This window comes from Mesoplodon bidens (assembly GCF_964165515.1).
Source record: "Mesoplodon bidens genome assembly, chromosome: 1".
Classification (NCBI taxonomy): domain Eukaryota; kingdom Metazoa; phylum Chordata; class Mammalia; order Artiodactyla; family Ziphiidae; genus Mesoplodon; species Mesoplodon bidens.
Genome location: NC_138176.1, coordinates 213,730,952 through 213,750,569, shown reverse-complemented (window position 1 = coordinate 213,750,569; position 19,618 = coordinate 213,730,952). Strand labels below are relative to the sequence as shown.

Here is a 19,618-nt window from a genome sequence, read left to right as displayed (position 1 = left end):
CTTTCATATAAGTACAAGAGTGATATGTGATAAAAATCTATACCTATGCAAGACTAAACAATGTCTTCTATTAAATACAGAATAAAAATGCTAAATGGTGGGACTTCCCTGGTGGTCCAGTGGTTAAGACTTCGCCTTCCAATACAGGGAGTGCAGGTTCAATCCCTGGTCGGGAAGCTAAGATCCCACATGCCTCATGGCCAAAAAACCAAACAACAGAAGCAATATTGTAACAAATTCAATAAAGACTTTAAAAATGGTTCACATAAAAAAAAAAAACTCTTTAAAAAATGCTAAATGGTACAAAAAAAGTATGATGTCATACTTTAATTGGAAGTGTTTTTCTTCCTATAGGTAGATGAAATACTGGTGTGTCTTACAATCAATGCATCTTAGATTCAATCAAAGATAGCATTTAATGAGGTCCTACTATGTGTCAGGCACTGTGGTAAGAATGGAGAATATGGAATGAACGCAGGCCCTGCCCTTCAGGAGTTTACATGGTCTTAGTACATATAGTTACTAAAATATGAAGTAAGAAAACTAATTAAGGGTGATGGGTGCTATAACACTGGAAAATACTGCTCATGGAGCATACATCAGAGAGATCTAATCTTGCCTGGGGGATCGTGGAAACCCCCTTGGAAAAATGATAGCTAAACTAGGACAGAAAAATGAGAAGGAGTTAGCCAGGAGTGAGGACATAACATTCTTCACAGAAAGGAGTAGCAGGTGCAAAGCCCTGAAAGCGAGCACAAGCACAGCTAACTATGGAACTAAGAAAAGTCGAACGTAAGTGAAGGAGAGAAAGGGGGAGGAGACATAGATAGAGCTGGAGAGGTAGGCAGGGGCTGTATCACACACAGGCCCAGGTCTTCCCGGGTTACACAGGCTGAGGCTCTACATGTTCATAGGGGCAGCTTGAGGGGAGTTATGTTCTGCACCTGCCGCTTTTCTCATAGGTTGTAAGAATTTCCTCTGGGTCTTTTTTAGGAAGCCATCTGTGACATTTCACAAATCCCCCTCACAGGCAAAGGTGCTTTGTCTGGCGAGAACTCTGCCTTAATTTTGCAGTTTTAAAAGTCTGCTGTCCAATCGAAGCCTTAAAATTCCAACACTTAAGGAAGGTCTTAATTATTTTTATACACTGGTCAGTTTTGAGTCTACTGTCTTTTAAATCAACACATTATTCTTAAGTTGTCTGGTGCCTGAACAAGATGTTTCTCTATAAGAAGAAATGTCCTTAAAATGTAGTTGAAATTATTTTGTCAGCCAAGCAGATTAATCTTTGAATAACGTGTGTGTGCTCCTATGAAATTTAAAATATTATGCACATCACCCACATTAGCCATTTATACTTGTCTATATTTCAATGTCGATGTGGTTGATTTATCTGCATAGATTTCAGCTCCACAAAAGTAGATAATACAATAACAACAAAAATAACCATATTAGCTTGGATGGTTAATTGTATGCAGCAACTTGACTGGGCCACTGGGTGCCCAGATATCTGGTTAAATATTGTCTTCATCCATTTGGGCTGTTGTAACAAAATGGCATAAACTGAGTGGTTTATGGACACAACAGAAATGTACTTCTCACAGTTCTGGAGGCTGGGGTCCAAGATAAAGACACCAGTAGATTCAGTGTCTGTTGGGGGACCACTTCCCAGACAGCTGTCTTTTCCCTGTTACCTCACATGGTGAAAGGAGGAAGGGATCTTTCTAGGGTCTCCCTTATAAAGGGCACTAAACTCTTCCATAAGGGCTCCACCCTCACGACCCGAGAACATTTCAAAGACTCCCACCTCCTAATACTATTTCCTTGAGGTTTGGGATTTCAACATATAAATTTTAGAGGGACATAAACATTCAGTCCATTACAAACATTATTTCTGAGTGTGTCTGGGAGGGTGTTTCTGAATGAGATTAACACTTGAACTGGTAGCCTGAATAAAACAGATCACCCTCCCCCATGTGGATGGGGTTCATTGAAGGCCTGAATAGAATAAAAGGTTGATAAAGAACAAATGCTTTCTGCTTGACTGTCTTTGAGCTGGGACCTGGATCTTCTGCCTTTAGACTCAGATTCAGATTGAAATTCACACCATTGTCTCCCATGGGTATCCAGCTGGCTGACTGCAGATCATGGACTTACTTCTCAGCCTCCACAGCTGTATAAGGCAACTCCTTATAGTTTAAAATATATTATATTATATTATATATTTATATAATTTGTTCTGTTTCTCTAGAGAACCCAGACTAGTTCAATAGCTAACAAAAATAGAGCCCTTAATAGTCCCAGATACTGTAATGAGGTACTTACGTTAAGTCCAATTAGGCTTGTAAATAACTTTAAGGTAGATACCATTATTATCTCCATTTTGCAGATAAATAGAAATTGAAGCTTAGAAAGGTCAGGTAGATCTCCTAATGTCAGTTAATTTATTCAAATTCTCAGAACCAGTGGGGTATAATTATTTATTTTACAAACACTAATAATAGTAAGTATGCTGAACGTGGTTCTAAATATTATCCCAATACTACTCATTTAATCCTCCTAACAGCTTTGCGGGGCAGACACAGAGGTTGAGTAACTTACTATGAACGAGTAGAACCAGGATTCAAACCCAGATCATCTGACTTCAAAGTTCTGAGCCTAACCATTTTCTCAGTCATTAGAGGCCAGACTAGCCAAAAATGTCCACTTTATGAATTATCAGCTTTATGCCCTTGGTAGAATTGTTTAATCAGAATTAAACTCTGAGCCTAAATTTTCTAATCTTGAAAATGCCAACTACACAAGATGTTGTATAAATCAAATGAGATGATACACGTTTCATTATTATTTTAGTAGTCATTGTGATCCTGCTTAGTCTACCACTTTATAACTATTATTGTTGTCACTAATGATTTCTATTAATTATGTTATCATTAATTAAATGATTAATCCTCACAACTATGGGTGCTTCATTACAAGTATTGCAGACTGTTACTATTTTTAAGAGGCTCTGTGTTAATGAAGTTTTATCGTCTATTACTTATTGCTGGCTTGGTTCTGTCTCAGTCCTCAACAAGAACAAAGAGGGAGGGAAGGACAACGGGATGAGGGTGAAGTGCCAAGAGACAAAAGGATAAGGCTTGGAAATCCATTCTGAGTCACGGATCTCTCTCAAGAGGGAGAGTCAACGTTTATATTGCCACCATCCCAGTTCTTTTTCCAAGTATTGAGGCCATTTTCTGCCATTCTGTCTTGAAGTTTGGAACAAGTGCCAAAGACAATCCAAATGGTTCCAGTGCCCTTTGCTAAATCCTTTCTTCGAGAATAGTAAAATCCAAGTGTAATATCTGAGCAAGGATATGAATAAAGTGACTTCAAGCATACAAAATATGAATCACAAAATACCAAAATTCACCACCAATGAAGCATAATCAGGGAAGTAAAACCTTCCCATCTCACTTGCGGCTGCAGAATACCTGGCCACTTGATTGACTCACCTCCTACCTGGCTTTGTTCTCAGCCATGGGACCTTCTTCAGCTCTACTTCCTTTTTCCCAATCCCTACACATCTGGGGAGACTTCAAGGTATTTTTTCTAGCTAAAGTCAAAACCTCAGTTGGCTGCATGCAACATTTTCTTTTCCTCATCAGTTCCCACTCCAAAATGCCTTAATCCAAAAACATTTGTGTTGCCATGGTGACTCCTATTGTAGTTGCTAGAAGCTTTTGTAAGATGCAGTCATCGTCTTGTTATATTTCAGTTTTAAAATTTCCAGCAACAAGAAAAATGAAGTTTCCTTTGTCAGAATAGGAAGTGGAGTGCTTAGCAAATTTACAAGCAAAGGACAGAGATCTGGGAGCACATAAGACACCGGATCCCCAGGAAAGGGGGCCTTAAATGCTGACTACAGGGTGAGGTATCTCTAAGGGAGAAGATACCAACGCAAAACACAGAGCCTCCTGTTCTTTTTAGCTTTAAATGGTCTTCTCAGTTTCCAGGGGCCTAAATAAGTGATTGAATAATTCAGCCAAAGGAAATTTCCAATATGAACTTGAAAGACCAGGGGTCCGCAAACTACGGCCCACAGGCCAAACATGCCCTACCACCTGTTTTTTTTTAAATAAAGTTTTACTGGAACACAGCCATGTCCACTCTTTTATGTGTTGCCTCTGGGTACTTTTACTCTACAATAGCAGAGTTTTATAGTTGCAGCAGAGACCATGTCACCCATAAGCATAAAACATTTACTATCTTGCCCTTTACCAAAATGTTGACCAACCCCTGCTATGGGCTGGGAAGAAGCAAAACAGTTAAAGGAGAGAGAGGGTGACCAAGCACAGTTTGGAATTCCATTAGAATATCTGCCTTTTGTCCCTTAGTTTTTTTCTAATGCATTATTCACATCAAATTTAGAGCTCTAAAGTGTGGGAGAAAATCTCTTTCCCTTTTGTTTCAGCTCAGGTCCTCCGAGGAGCAGTTGCCTACACAGTATAAGACCTGCAAGAGATTCATTGGAGAAAATCCCTTTTGTAGGGTGGAGGGGAGGAAACTGGAGGAGCAGGGGAAACCTCCGGAGGGCACCGCAGTTCTGACTCCTGTGGAAGGAGAGGGAAAAGGAGGGAGGGCTGGTAGGAAGGGTCTAACACTGCAGCACAGCTCCAGACGGCCTTGGGTATGTCTAAAGAGAGTCTGCAAGCTAAAGTCACCCATGAGAAGAGTCCTGCCCTCACAGGAGCAGCCCTGCCAAAAGCAAGCCCCGTACAAACACAAGGGAGGACTTGGAAGGCATCACTGGGACCACCCATCAATTACGTTCCCCACGTTAGATCCAAGTGGAGCATTTTCATGGCCCTCAGCCTGCCCCATGCTATTATTTCAAATTTATCATATTTCCAACCTGCCCACAATTGTGGAGAGGCCGACGTGCATACAGAGTACTACATTAAGTATTGTGATGCGGAAGAAGAATACAAAGGATAAAAAATTCACTAAGTTCTGAGCAGGGGAAAGATCATTTCAGAACTGCTGGACAATGCAATGATCTCTGACTTTTCCTGGCAGTTGTTTGTTAGGTTCTCAGAGCATCTGAAAAACTCTCTTCCTGACTTTGTTCGAGCCCTCTGACACTCTGGACCACAGAACAAAGGGTCTGTATTATGCTGATTCTCTGATGGCTGTGCTCTGGGCTTCTCTCCTTTGCTCTCTAGATAGAGTGCATGCTGGTGGAGGAGAGATATTAGACACATGAAGTGGAACAGATGTCATACTGCTTTCAAGTTCCCGATTATTATTCCTGCTTTACAATGGAAACAAGCAGAGATGAGAAAGGGATTTCAAAAAGATGAATCCCTATAATGTTATTTCACAAGGCAAATGCTTGGCAGTCTTCATGTCTTTTCTTTCTTTCTCTGCCCAACCTCCTTTTGTCAAAATCTGACTGAAGAGTCGCTATGACCACCAGTTGAACACTGAAAATCATGCAGCCTGGAATCACTCCAAGAGTGCCAAACTATTGTTAAATAAATATGTTAGTGGACTGGGGTTGATATTTACAGTGTATTATTGCTCTCTCTTCAAGCAACTTAAAAGGATGACCTGGAGTCTCAAGAACTTGTTAACTATTGTTTTAAAAAGCAGAATCCTTCTAGAATGCACTTTAGTTTCAGAGTTAAATGACACCTTTCTTCCATGAAGGAAAGTCGGCAAGTCAGCCTTCTTTCATTGTTTTCTTACCGATACCTTGGAAATCAAGCCAACAGACACAGATATTTGTTCATCTCAAATCTTTGTCACCCTTCTCACTGCCATTTCACAGAGCCTGTCACCTTTCATCCTTCTCCCTCCAATTCTAATTGGAATTAGGAAGAAAATAGAGAAAAGGACAAAGAGCTTTCTGTTCCCTGAAAGTTAAAAGCCTGGTAGCTTTCAAAGCCTCCTATCTCTGCTTTGTGATTTTCTTGCCTTGACAACAACTTTCCTAATAATAAGTTGCTGGTAGAAATTCATGCTGCTTCTATAATAGAAAGAAAGAGACCTAAGTGTCCAGACTCTAATTTATCAACCATTATACAAAAAGTAGTAAGAACTACTTTAATGAGGTTCATATTAGCAGATATATTTTTAAGGTCGATCACTCATATCTTAAGAACCAGAACTCACTGATGAGAGTAACTTGGTAAAAATGCATTCTAAATTTGGGTCTCCCACAGTCTTGTCACCCACATCACCCATCCCGGGCAGAGTAAGGGTGTGGAATTCAAATTTACTGAAGATAATAAAACATGAATAATTTTAGAAGATCATAATTAAAATTAATAATGGTTACAGCTGTCAATATATAGAGAACCCTCTCCTTAATTAATAGGTTTGATGTTCTTTGTTCCGTCCTATTTTAGAACAATATACATATCTGTGCCCATATATACATATAGATGCTGCCATTAATAAGTTATCGATTAAAGGGAAATCAACAGATACTTCTCCTGTGCTGAATTCTACCTCATTTGAGGTCAATGGTTGCTAAAATTTTGAGTTGCCACCTGCCCTTGGAATTATTTTTCTTCTATGTGTTCCATGTTTTGAAACAGTCTACTGATCAAATGACCAGACTTAAATAGAAATTAATTAATTTTTCCATTTCTATTCACCAAGGAATATGTAAGTATTCATCAGAGCTTGTACAGAGCTTGTGATAGTTCGCTTATCACCATGAGTTGATATAATTTTAGCCCATAGAGGAGAGACAAGGTTTTATCCAGCAGCTGAAGCAGCTTTATTGTCAGTAGGTTTACAGTTTCCACAGGGTTGTTTTAAAAAATAATGAACACCGCCTGCAGGTCTCCGTTACTAATTTCGTAAATCCCCAAAGAGCTTGGGACACTGTCGGTAAGCATTGTCCCAAGACAGAAGAGCTTTTTCTCAACCTTTGTCCCACTCCAATATCCAGAAGCCACAACCCACTCTTACAAGTAACTATTGATCACAGTGACAGACTATAGCCATGCTGACCAGGGGCAGGGATTCCCTAGAATCTCAGGGAGAAATGGAGTCTGTCGAGAGGGGAGAATGTATGAGTTGAGAAAGTGTCACAAGTGACTCTGATACAACCTTGACGTCCCCTCCTTAGCTGAAAACGACTTCTAGAAGTGATGTAATTCCTCAATAGAAAGGGCATTTGTATATTCAGTTATGAAAATTAAACCCTCTTCTATGAATCCTGGATGTAGGTAGATTACTGGGGAAATTCTCATGATCTGAAATACTTTTATTAGTTTCTCTGTATTTTCAAACCGGGAAGTAATATCTTTTGTCACTTCTGAAGACTGATCACTCTGAGAAGAATACAGTGCAGCTCCAGAATCCCTAGAGGCCGAGTTTGGTGTGTAGAACATCTATCCTATTATAAGCACTCAAATATTACTCAACACTCTTTTAAAAATACAGGAAAGGGGGCTTTCAGGGACTGCAGCCAAATTTCACCACAAATTCCTCCACACGCTCCTCTCATTCCAGCTCCTGGGTGGCCTTCTGCTTTGGAGGAAGCTACTTTGAGCTTCAGACGCTAAGAGACAACAGCATCAGGACACATACTGAAGGTGGGGGGCAAAGCTCTTGTCCCCTTCCCTGTGATTATGAAAAATGCCTCCCATACTCCCAAAGGTAACATTCCAAATGAAACGGTAAACCTGCAATCCGGCAATCTATTTTGGAAATGGTAGTCTTGGATGTGCATGAAGTTGATTTTGTTGAACTTTGATAATCTGCCAATGTCTTCATCATATTTTCCAGGGAGCTGATTATTAGCTGTACTCAAAGTCCATGCACACCTTGAATACATTAGAGTAATCCCCATAGCTTTATCTTTCAAAAGATTTTGAACTAGAGCTTTGGCTACTTTTATTCTCCAGTGGAAGTCCAAACCTGCCAAGGACTCACAACTGGAAGTATTCCCAAAACCGAGCCTATTTCTTTTCAATATATTATCTTCCTCAGCAGAGTTGTGACAAACATAAGAATTGTGCAAGGTTTTAAGCTTGTAGCTTATGAATTAAGTTTCAGGTAGTCAATACTTTGCATTCATGGGGATGGGGATAAGAGAGATATAGCACAGAAGAAGCTAAAGACATAAACAGAAGGTAGCATAAACAAACTGACTTCCAAATTGAACAAGTAGGTAAGTTTACAACTAAATAACAAAAGGGCTATTATTGAAATATCCTATGTCCACTGGACTTTTTACATGAAATTCCCTGCATAGACAACATAGTTATACAGAAACGTGTTAGAATAATAGACTCACCAAACAGGATACATAGGGCATGGAAGCTTCATTAATCTGAAACTCTGATTTCACACAGGAGGAAACTGCTAAGACACTGCATGTTTAAATGCATATTTTGGGTCACTCAATGGCAGATCCAGACCGTTTGGGTTTGATTTTTTCCATTACAATATCTAATTACACATGAAGTTCCAAAATGCATTTGATTTTTGATCAAAAATATAAGAGTGGAATTGGGAGTAGTAAATCTGGGCTGTGGAGAACACTGAATAACATAGAAAGTAATGATATAGTCGAGATGAACTATTTATTGTATGCACTGTGGTTGTGCTACTGTGTGACTTCTCAGACTCCTCAGTCTGGGAGAACTTGTTGAACTAAATCTCATTAAAACAAAATATCAATTATTGGTTGTCAATAAAAGACTGACTCCATGTGTTATGTTACAGAATTAAAAATGACATTGGCTACTCTGAGTCTGCCTGATGTTCTTCCTCCACTTTGGAAAGACAGAATTGAAAAGAATTTTCTTTAAAATCTCAGACATTTTTGATGCAATGCCAAGTTCTCGATATGGTTACATTTTAGAAATTTACTAAAATCTTATAAAGTTTATTTCATTTTTTGGCATGTGACATAAATCAACTTAATTCAAATGTCAGCACAATTGTGATAATTTGTGACAATTAATCCTCCAATGAATGACGCTTCATTAAAATATAAAAAAGGGTAAACCTCTGATACTCTTAAAGGAGCCTAGCACTTACTGCATTGTACTGAAATTGGGTTTTATTAGAACATCTTCTCTATGTATTCCCTGACGATCCTAACAATATCTTATTTACTATTAATATTCACAGACTCTACAGTTGCCCTGCAACAATCTTAGATCCCTATAGTATTTAGTACAAAAATTTGTGTTACATTGAACTGAATAGAATCCTTTTTATTTCTAAATGAAGGCAGAGGACTAGACTAGATCAGATGTGTGCATTCCAATGCAGAAATGATCAGAAAAACACATCAAAAGGGGATGTTTTTTATTTTCTGAGGACAGTGATGGCACACATGGAGGAGAGTTAACTGCCCACTAAAATCTGCCAGAGTACAAAGGTGACATTGAGAAGTGGCTTCATAGGCATGGCTTACATTCCCCAGCCTCCACTGCAGGTGGGTGGGAGCATATGATTAATCCTCACTGGATTTCTGTACGTGTGAGAAATAACTTCCCTTGTGTTGAGCGACTGAATTTTGGTGCTTTCAATTATTCAGCAGCTACTCTGAACCTAATAGAAACCACAAAATATCCCTATGCCTACGAGTCCCTTTTATGAAACTTTATACACAAACATCGTTTTCTCCTGGATACGCTGAGCTGGTGAGGTTAACAGTATGTCACCCAGGAGTTGCGACACTGCTTTTGAAGTACTGTATTATGCAACAGGGTTTGCTACTTTCAGCTGAATTCATTATCAAAGTGACTCCGCTGACTTTTCTGCTGGTGGCAGATCTTTGAAGAGCTTATTCCAATCTTTAGAAAATCATCATCATTTTTCTCTTCAATCAAGCACAGGTAGATATTCCCTCACTTTCCTCTCTTCCTCCTCTTTCATTCTCCTTCTGTCACCCACGCCTACTTAGATTCGCTAAATACTTATTCAAATTTCTTTTTCTAACCAAAAGGCCTAATTTTAACTGCATTTTTTATAATCATAAAATCATTATTTTCCATATCTGATGAATAATTAACAATTGAAGAAGTAGGTATTTGCTTGGATTTTACTCATGACTATGTTGAATTCTCCACTGAATTTGAAATAAGGAAATGCAGACCTGTCAATGATATCACCTATTGAAAAATATTACTGTGGTGCTGATCCTTTAATGAGACAGCAAGTAGGCCGCCTTTGGAAACTGGAGTAACTCTTTTATGTTATAAAGATGCACAAATCAAATTTACTTTGCACATATTCAGCACAAGTTCAGATTTATGCCTTTAATAAAGCACAGCAGTGATCTGGTTGCATATCTGAACACTGACATTGTGCACTAGAATTTTCCCAGTGGGTGCTATTTGCCCGCAAGCCATAAGAGGAGAAGGCTGCATGGTCCCCATAGGGTAAAAACATTTTCCAAAATCCTGCTGGGTAAGTCAACAGTGAAATGGACTTCTAATGAGGAATTGGGTAGTTAGAAATTCTGTAATCGTTTAGTGATCATTTTATCTACAAACATTTGTGGTTGGCTAAGTGCTCTCACACTTCAAGAAATGATAATATCTTTATTATTTGAAGGAAATCTGGCTCCCTTTATACTCTTGAATTCTATCCAGTAAAGAGTTCCCACCTAGCTCTTCTAATTAATGAGCTGTGCCGAGCACCCACAGCTAGAGTACTAGTAGTGGGATCTAAGGCTCCAAACATCTCAAGGTGGATTATAAGACCCTGTGTAATTTAGGTAAAGTTTGCCTTTCCAGTTCTATCTCTCATAACACATGCTTCATCAGCATCCCTCTACTTTAGCACACAGACATGTGCCAACACCTACTCTCCAACCTTGTGAGCTGTTGGTACTCACTGTATATATTCTTAAATAGACTTACTTTAGTTCCAGGCTGAATGTCCTTTCCTCCAGAAAGCCTTCTCTCGTAGGTTTCATTCTCTGAGAAGAAGAATGACACAGAGGTTACTCTGCCAGAAGATTTTTAAAGAGCCGTCTTAGGATCAATATCTGATGGAAGAAAGGGAAGAAAACAAGATTGGACAGAAGGGGAAGTATAGCTGTGATGAAATATCAGAAGAAACCTGAGCTGACTCCAGAGGGAGTTTTGAAGCTGACCCTTAAGTGCTGTCCTAAGTTGGGAGACAGGGTGGGGAATTTGTAGCCCAGATCAATCAGGCACTGGGTGCAGAGTACCCGAGGCAGGAGGCATAACCTTGAGTGAGGCAGCTCTCATCAGTCAAGGCAGTACGTGAAGGGGGCCTAGAGCGGAAGGCTTTCTGCCTGGAGGATTCTCAGTAATTGATGGCATCCGCTATTCCCTTCTGAAGGGTGATAAGGAAGCGCATCACAGCACTCACCACACACCTCCTCTCGCTCCACTCAGATCCACTTCTTTAAATGAAAATACTTCATACCAAAATTCATGGGATGCAACTAAACCACCATGTATAGAAAACTGTATAGTCTTAAATAAATGAGATAAGAATCCAGGACAAGAATTTGTAAGACAAATAATATCAAAGAAAGAGGAGTGAAGAGAAGTTAATAAGAAAAATGGAAAACAAATACACAATGGAGAGGTTTGACAAAGTCACAAGTGACTGAAAAGACCATTAGGACTTCGCTGGCAGTCCATTGGTTAAGACTCAGCACTTCCACTGCAGGGGGCACAGGTTTGATCTCTGGCTGGGAAACTAAGATCCCACATACTACGTGGCGCAGCTAAAAAGTTTTTTAAAAATAAAAAAGTTATAAAAAGATTATTAAAATTAATAGGCTGATGGAGAGAGAGAGAAATAACCAGTTTAGTCGTGAAAAAGCTGATATCATTACAGATTTTACAGACAAAAATGCTTTAATTTGTAAGAGATAAATAAATTCTTAAAACATTTTAATATTAAATTACTCAGGTCAATAATTTAAAATTTTCTACCTCAAAAACTCCCGGTCCAGATTGTTTCACTGCTGAGTTCTACTAAACATTAAGGGTGAATAATTCTAATGTACACAGACTCTTCCAAAGAATTAAAAATATGTTTCAATTCTCAACTGATTCAACTGATTTTAAGAATTAGCATTGTCTGGATAGCAAATCCCAGTAATGTCAGTAAAAGAGAAGAAAGTGACAGGCAATCTCACTCATTAACAACAATACAAAAACTCCTAAAGTTTTCACAACTCAGAAACAGCAATATATGAAAAGAATACTACATCGTGACAAAAGTGGATTTATGTTAATCCTAAATTTGGTTTAACATTGGAAAATCAGTCAATGTAAGTTTGTTAAGATAAGTAACCAGGAAAGATACAATTCATAACTTCTAAACTAGCTGAAGCAAATAAGAGAATTTTTTAAATCTTGATAAATTGAAGATGATAGAAAAGGACGGAGTAAGGGAAAAGCATTGGACTAAAAGAAACACAAAGTAAGACTGTGGAAATCATTTCAAATACACCAGTAATCATTCCATATACAAAAGCACTAACTTGCCAGGTAAAACAGAGAGTCTGTCAGATTAGAAACACTGATAAATAAAGAAATAGTAGTACCAGCACATTATTTAAGTATATAGAATAACAATAAGAACTGAAAATAAAAGCAATACTAGTTGTTGCTTCTGAGCAGCTGAACTAGGACTAACGAGCAGTGGAGCAAGGAATTGCCTTCCAATATTCCTTCCAATTTAAATTTTTTTACAAAATGTTTAGAAATAGCAACATATCAATACTACTCTTTATCAATACTTAGGTATCATCTACTTCCAGGTATTCCAAGTATTTTCTCATTTTAAAAGATGCTTAAACGTTTTTATTTGTCTTCTTTTTAATGAGTCTCAGTTTTACTCCTTCTCTATTGCCTTATAACTATGGAAACAAATTCTGTGCCAGGGATTTTTAGAAGAAGGAAAGTTAGATTTTGGTTTTCAGCATTTTTGGAAATTAAATTTCCTATAATGGATTGTTGTTTTAAAAACATGTTTTCCCAATTTGCTGATCAAAGACGCCCAAAGATTCTCTGATGGTTTCAGAGACTCAAGCAAAAAAAAAAAAAGTTAAGAGTCTCATTTTAAGTGAGCCCAGTGATAATCACTGAAGCCTCATATTTAAGTGTGTAGCTGTATATCAACTGGTTTATCTAAATGTACTACAAGAAACTTTCTATGAAACAGAATATAAAATGTAGACTGTGAGCAGAGCAGGGATTATATATAAAATATATAAGCTGACCAGTAATTTTTCCTGTATTGTGGGGAATTGCTCAGAGGGACCTGAGAAATGAACTTTTTGTTGTTGTTAGTTTCTGCTTTATAACAAAGTGAATCAGCTATACGTAAACATATATCCCCATATCTCCTCCCTCTTGCATCTCCCTCTCACCCTCCCTATCCCATCCCCTCTAGGTGGTCACAAATCACTGAGCTGATCTCCCTGTGCTATGCAGCTGCTGCCCACTAGCTATCTATTTTACATTTGGTAGTGTATATATGTCCATGCCACTCTCTCACTTTGTCCCAGCTTACCCTTCCCCCTCCCTGTGTCCTCAAATCCATTCTCTATGTCTGTATATTTATTCCTGTCTTGCCGCTAGGTGCTTCAGAATCTTTTTTTTTTTTTTAGATTCCATATATATGTGTTAGCATACAGTACTTATTTTCCTCTTTCTGACTTACTACAATCTGTATGACAGACTCTAGGTCCATCCACCTCACTGCAAATAATTCAATTTCATTTCTTTTTATGGCTGAGTAATATTCCATTTTATGTATGTGCCACATCTTCTTTAACCATTCATCTGTCGATGGACACTTAGGTTGCTTCCATGTCCCAGCTGTTCTAAATAGAGCTACAATGAACATCGTGGTACATGACTCTTTTTGAATTATGGTTTTCTCTGGGTATATGCCCAGTAGTGGGATTGCTGGGTCATGTGGTAATTCTATTTTGAGTTATTTAAGGAACCTCCATACGGTTCTCCATGGTGGCTGTATCACTTTATATTCCCAACAACAGCGCAAGAAGGTTCCCTTTTCTCCACACCCTCTCCAGCATTTATTGTTTGTAGATTTTTCTGATGATGGTCATTCTGACTGGTGTGAGGTGATACCTCATTGTAGTTTTGATTTGCATTTTTCTAATGATTAGTGATGCTGAGCATCCTTTCAAGTGTTTGTTGGCAATCTGTACATCTTCTTTGGAGAAATGTCTATTTAGGTTTTTTGCCCATTTTTGGATTGGGTGGGTTTTTTTGATATTGAGCTGCATGAGCTGCTTATAAATTTTGGAGATTAATCCTTTGTCAGTTGCTTCATTTGCAAATATTTTCTCCCATTCTGAGGGTTGTCTTTTCATCTTGTTTATGATTTCCTTTGCTGTGCAAAAGCTTTTAAGTTTCATTAGGTCCCATTTTTTATTTTTGTTTTTATTTCCATTTCTCTAGGAGGTGGGTCAAAAAGGATCTTGCTGTGGTTTATATCATAGAATGTTCTGCCTATGTTTTCCTCTAAGAGTTTTACAGTGTCTGGCCTTACATTTAGGTCTTTAATCCTTTTTATTTTTTATTGCAGTATGCGGGCCTCTCACTGTTGTGGCCTCTCCCATTGTGGAGCACAGGCTCTGGACATGCAGGCTCAGCGGTCATGGCTCACAGGCCCAGCCACTCTGCAGCATGTGGGATCTTCCCAGACCAGGGCATGAACCCACATCCCCTGCATCGGCAGGCAGGTTCTCAACCACTGCGCCACCAGGGAAGCCCTTTAATCCATTTTGAGTTTATTTCTGTGTATGGTGCTAGGGAGTGTTCTAATTTTATTCTTTTACATGTAGCTGTCCAGTTTTCCCAGCACCACTTATTGAAGAGGCTGTCTTTTCTCCATTGTATATTCTTGCCCCCTTTATGAAAAATAGGGTGACCATATGTGTGTGGCTTTATCTCTGGGCTTTCTTTCCTGTTCCATTTATCTGTATTTCTGTTTTTGTGCCAGTACCATACTGCTGTGATTATTGTAGCTTTGTAGTAGAGTCTGAAGTCTGGGATCCTGATTCCTCCAGCTCCGTTTTTCTTTCTCAAGATTGCTTTGGCTATTCGGGGTCTTTTGTGTTTCCATACAAATTGTGAAATTTTTTGTTCTAATTCTGAGAAAAATGCCATTGGTAGTTTGATAGGGATTGCATTGAACCTGTAGATTGCTTTGGGTAGTACAGTCATTTTCACAATGTTAATTCTTCCAGTCCAAGAACATGGTATATCTCTCCAGCTGTTTGGATCATCTTTAATTTCTTTCAACAGTGTCTTATAGTTTTCTGCATACAGGTCTTTTGTCTTCTTAGGTAGGTTTATTCCTAGGTATTTTATTCTCTTTGTTGCAATGGTAAATAGAAGTGTTTCCTTAATTTCTCTTTCAGATTTTTCATCATTGGTGTATAGGAATGCAAGAGATTTCTGTGCATTAACTGTGTATCCTGCTACTTTATCAAATTCATTGATTAGCTCTAGTACTTTTCTGATAGCATCATTAGGATTCTCCAGGTATAGTATCATGTCATCTGCAAACAGTGACAGTTTTACATCTTCTTTTCCTATTTGAATTCTTTTCTTTTTCTTCTCTGATTGCTGTGGCTAAAACTTCCAAAACTATGTTGAATAATAGTGGTGAGAGTGGACAACCTTGTCTCTTTACTGATCTAGGAGGAAATGGTTTCAGTTTTTCACCATTGAGAACGATGTTGGCTGTGGGTTTGTCATATATGGCCTTTATTATGTTGAGGTAAGTTCCCTTTATGTCTACTTTCTGGAGGGCTTTTATCATAAATGGGTGTTGAATTTTGTCAAAAGCTTTTCCTGCATCTATTAAGGTGATCATATGGTATCACATTGATTGATTTACATGTATTGAAGAGTCCTTGCATTCCTGGGAAAAACCGCACTTAATTATGGTGTATGATCCTTTTAATATGCTGTTGGATTCTGTTTGCTAGTATTTTGTTGAAAATTTTTGCATCTATGTTCATCAGCGATATTGGCCTGCAGTTTTCTTTTTTTGTGACATATTTGTCTGGTTTTGGTATCAGGGTGATGGTGGCCTCGTAGAATGAGCTTGGGAGTGTTCCTGCCTCTGCTATATTTTGGAAGAGTTTGAGAATAGGTGTTAGCTCGTCTCTAAATGTTTGATAGAATTCGCTTGTGAAGTCATCTGGTCCTCGGCTTTTGTTTGTTGGAAGATTTTTAATCACAGTCTCAATTTCAGTGCTTGTGATTGGTCTGTTTAAATTTTCTATTTCTTCCTGGTTCAGTCTCAGAAGGTTGTGCTTCTCTAAGAATTTGTCCATTTCTTCCAGGTTGTCCATTTTATTGGCATATAGTTGCTTGTGGTAATCTTTCATGATCCTTTGCATTTCTGCAGTGTCAGTTGTTCCTACTTTTTCATTTCTAAATCTATTGATTTGAGTCTTCTCCCTTTTTTTCTTGATGAGTCTGGTGAGTGATTTATCAATGTTGTTTATCTTCTCAAAGAACCAGCTTTGAGTTTTATTGATCTTTGCTATTGTTTCCTTCATTTCTTTTTCATTTATTTCTGATCTGATCTTTATGATTTCTTCCCTTCTGCTAACTGGGATTTTTTTGTTCTTCTTTCTCTAATTGCTTTAGGTGTAAGGTTAGGTTGTTTATTTGAGATGTTTCCTGAGGTAGGATTGTATTGCTATAAACTTCCCCCTTACAACTGCTTTTGCTTCATCCCATAGGTTTTAGGTCATCGTGTTTTCATTGTCATTTGTTTCTAGGTATTTTTTGATTTTCTCTTTGATTTCTGCCATGATGTCTTGGTTATTAAGCAATGTATTGTTTAGCCTCCATGTGTTTGTATTTTTTACAGATATTTTTCCTGTAATTGATATCTAGTCTCATAGTGCTGTGGTCAGAAAAGATACTTGATATGATTTTAATTTTATTGAATTTACCAAGGCTTGATTTGTGACCCAAGATATGATCTATCCTGGAGAATGTTCCATGAGTACTTGAGAATAAACTGTATCCTGTTGTTTTTGGATGGAATGTCCTATAAATATCAATTAAGTCCATCTTGTTTAATGTATAAATTAACTCTTGTGTTTCATTATTTATTTTCATTTTGGATGATCTGTCCATTGGTGAAAGTGGGGTGTTAAAGTCCCCTACTGTGATTGTATTACTGTTGATTTCCCCTTTTATGCCTGTTAGCATTTGCCTTATGTATTGAGGTGCTCCTATGTTGGGGGCATAAATATTTACAATTGTGTCTTCTTCTTGGATTGATCCTTTGAACATTATGTAGGGTCCTTCTTTGTCGCCTGTAATAGTCTTTATTTTAAAGTCTATTTTGTCTGATACGAGAATTGCTACTCCAGCTTTCTTTTGATTTCCATTTGCATGGAATATCTTTTTCCATCCCCTCACTTTCAGTCTGTATGTGTCCCTAGGTCTGAAGTGGGTCTCTTATAGACAGCGTATGTATGGGTCTTGTTTTTGTATCCATTCAGCCCGTCTATGTCTTTTGGCTGGAGCACTTAATCCATTTACATTTAAGGTAATTATCGATATGTATGTTCCTATTACCATTTTATTATTTGTTTTGAGTTTGTTTTTGTAGGTCTTTTCCTTCTCTTGTGTTTCCGGCCTAGAGAAGTTCCTTTAGCATTTGTTGTAAAGCTGGATTGGTGGTGCTGAATTCTATTAACTTTTGCTTATCTGTAAAGTTTTTAATTTCTCTGTGGAATCTGAATGAGATCCTTGCTGGGTAGAATAATCTTGTTTGTAGGTTTTTCCCTTTCATCACTTTAAATATGTCCTGCCACTCCCTTCTGGCTTGCAGAGTTTCTGCTGAAAGATCAGCTGTTAACCTTATGGGGATTCCCTTATATGTTATTTGTTGTTTTTCCCTTGCTGCTTTTTATATTTTTTCTTTGTATTAATTTTTGATAGTTTGATTAATATGTGCCTTGGCATGTTTCTCCTTGGATTTATCCTGTATGGGACTCTCTGTGCTTCTTGGACTTGATTGACTATTTCCTTTCCCATATTAGGCAAGTTTGCAACTATAATCCCTTCAAATATTTTCTCAGTCCCTTTCTTTTTCTCTTCTTCTGGGACCCCTAAAATTCAAATGTTGGTGTGTGTAATGTTGTCCCAGAGGTCTCTGAGACTGTCCTCAATTCTTTTCATTCTTTTATCTTTATTCTGCTCTGTGGTAGTTATTTCCAATATTTTATCTTCCAGGTCACTTGTCCATTCTTCTGCCTCAGTTATTCTGCTATTGATTCCTTTTAGAGAATTCTTAACTTCATTTATTGTGTTGTTCATCATTGTTTGTTTGCTCTTTAGTTCTTCTAGGTACTGGTTAAACGTTTCTTGTAGTTTCTCCATTCTATTTCCAAGATTTTGGGTCATCTCTACTATCATTACTCTGAATTATTTTTCAGGTCGACTGCCTATTTCCTCCTCATTTGTTTGGTTTGATGGGTTTTTACCTTGTTCCTCCATCTGCTGTGTGTTTCTCTTCTCATTTTGCTTATCTTACTGTATTTGGGGTCTCCTTTTCACAGGCTGCAGGTTCATAATTCCCGTTGTTTTTGGTGTCTACCTGCAGTGGCTAAGGGTGGTTCAGTGAGTTGTGTAGACTTCCTGGTGGAGGGGACTGGTTCCTGTGTTCTGGTGGTGAGACTGGATCTTGTCTTTCTGGTATGCAGGACCATATCCGGTGGTGTGTTTTGGGGTGCCTGTGACCTTATTATAACTTTAGGCAGCCTCTCTGCTAATGGGTGGTGTTGTGTTCCTGTCTTTCTAGTTGCTTGGCATAGGGTGTCCACCACTGTAGCTTGCTGGTCGTTGAGTGGAGCTGAGTCTTCGTGTTGAGATGGAGAGCTCTAGGAGAGGTTTTGCCGTTTGATATTACATGGAGCCAGGAGGTTTCTGGTGAACCAATGTCCTGAACTCTGCTCTCCCACCTCAGGGCACAGGCCTGACTCCCAGCTGGAGCACCAAGACCCTGTCAGCCACACAGCTCAGAAGGAAAGGGAGAAAGAAAGGAAAGAAAGAAAGAAAGGAAGAAAGAAAGAAAGAAAGGAGGGAGGGAGGAAGGGAGGGAGCAAGGAAGGGAGGAAGGAAAGAGAGAGAGAAAGAAAGGAAGGAAGGAAGGAAGAAAGAAAGGAAAATAAAGTTATTAAAATAAAAATTTTTTTAATTTGTTAAAAAGAAAAAAATTAAAAGTAATAAAAAAAGGAAGAAAGAAGAGAGCAACCAAACCAAGAAAATCTACCAATGATAACAAGCTCTAAAAAGTATACAAAAACAAAAAACAAAAATGGACAGACAGAACCCTAGGACAAATGGTAAAAGCAAAGCTATACAGACAAAATCACACAAAGAAGCATACACATACAGACTCACAAAAAGAGAAAAAGGGAAAAAAATATATCTATATATATAAAAAAAGGAAGAGAACAACCAAATCAATAAACAAATCTACCAATGATAATAAACTCTAAATACTAAAAACTAAGATAAACATAAAACCAGAGACAATTTAGATACTGAAAGCAAACCCCAAGTCTACAGTTGCTCCCAAAGTCCACCGCCTCAAT

General features: G+C 38.2%; 1 protein-coding gene across 1 annotated transcript in view; it reads right to left on the bottom strand.

The window, feature by feature from the left end:
• Nucleotides 1-19,618, bottom strand: part of DAPP1 (dual adaptor of phosphotyrosine and 3-phosphoinositides 1) — a 505,976-nt gene that overhangs the window by 55,215 nt on the left and 431,143 nt on the right. The window lies entirely within an intron of this gene.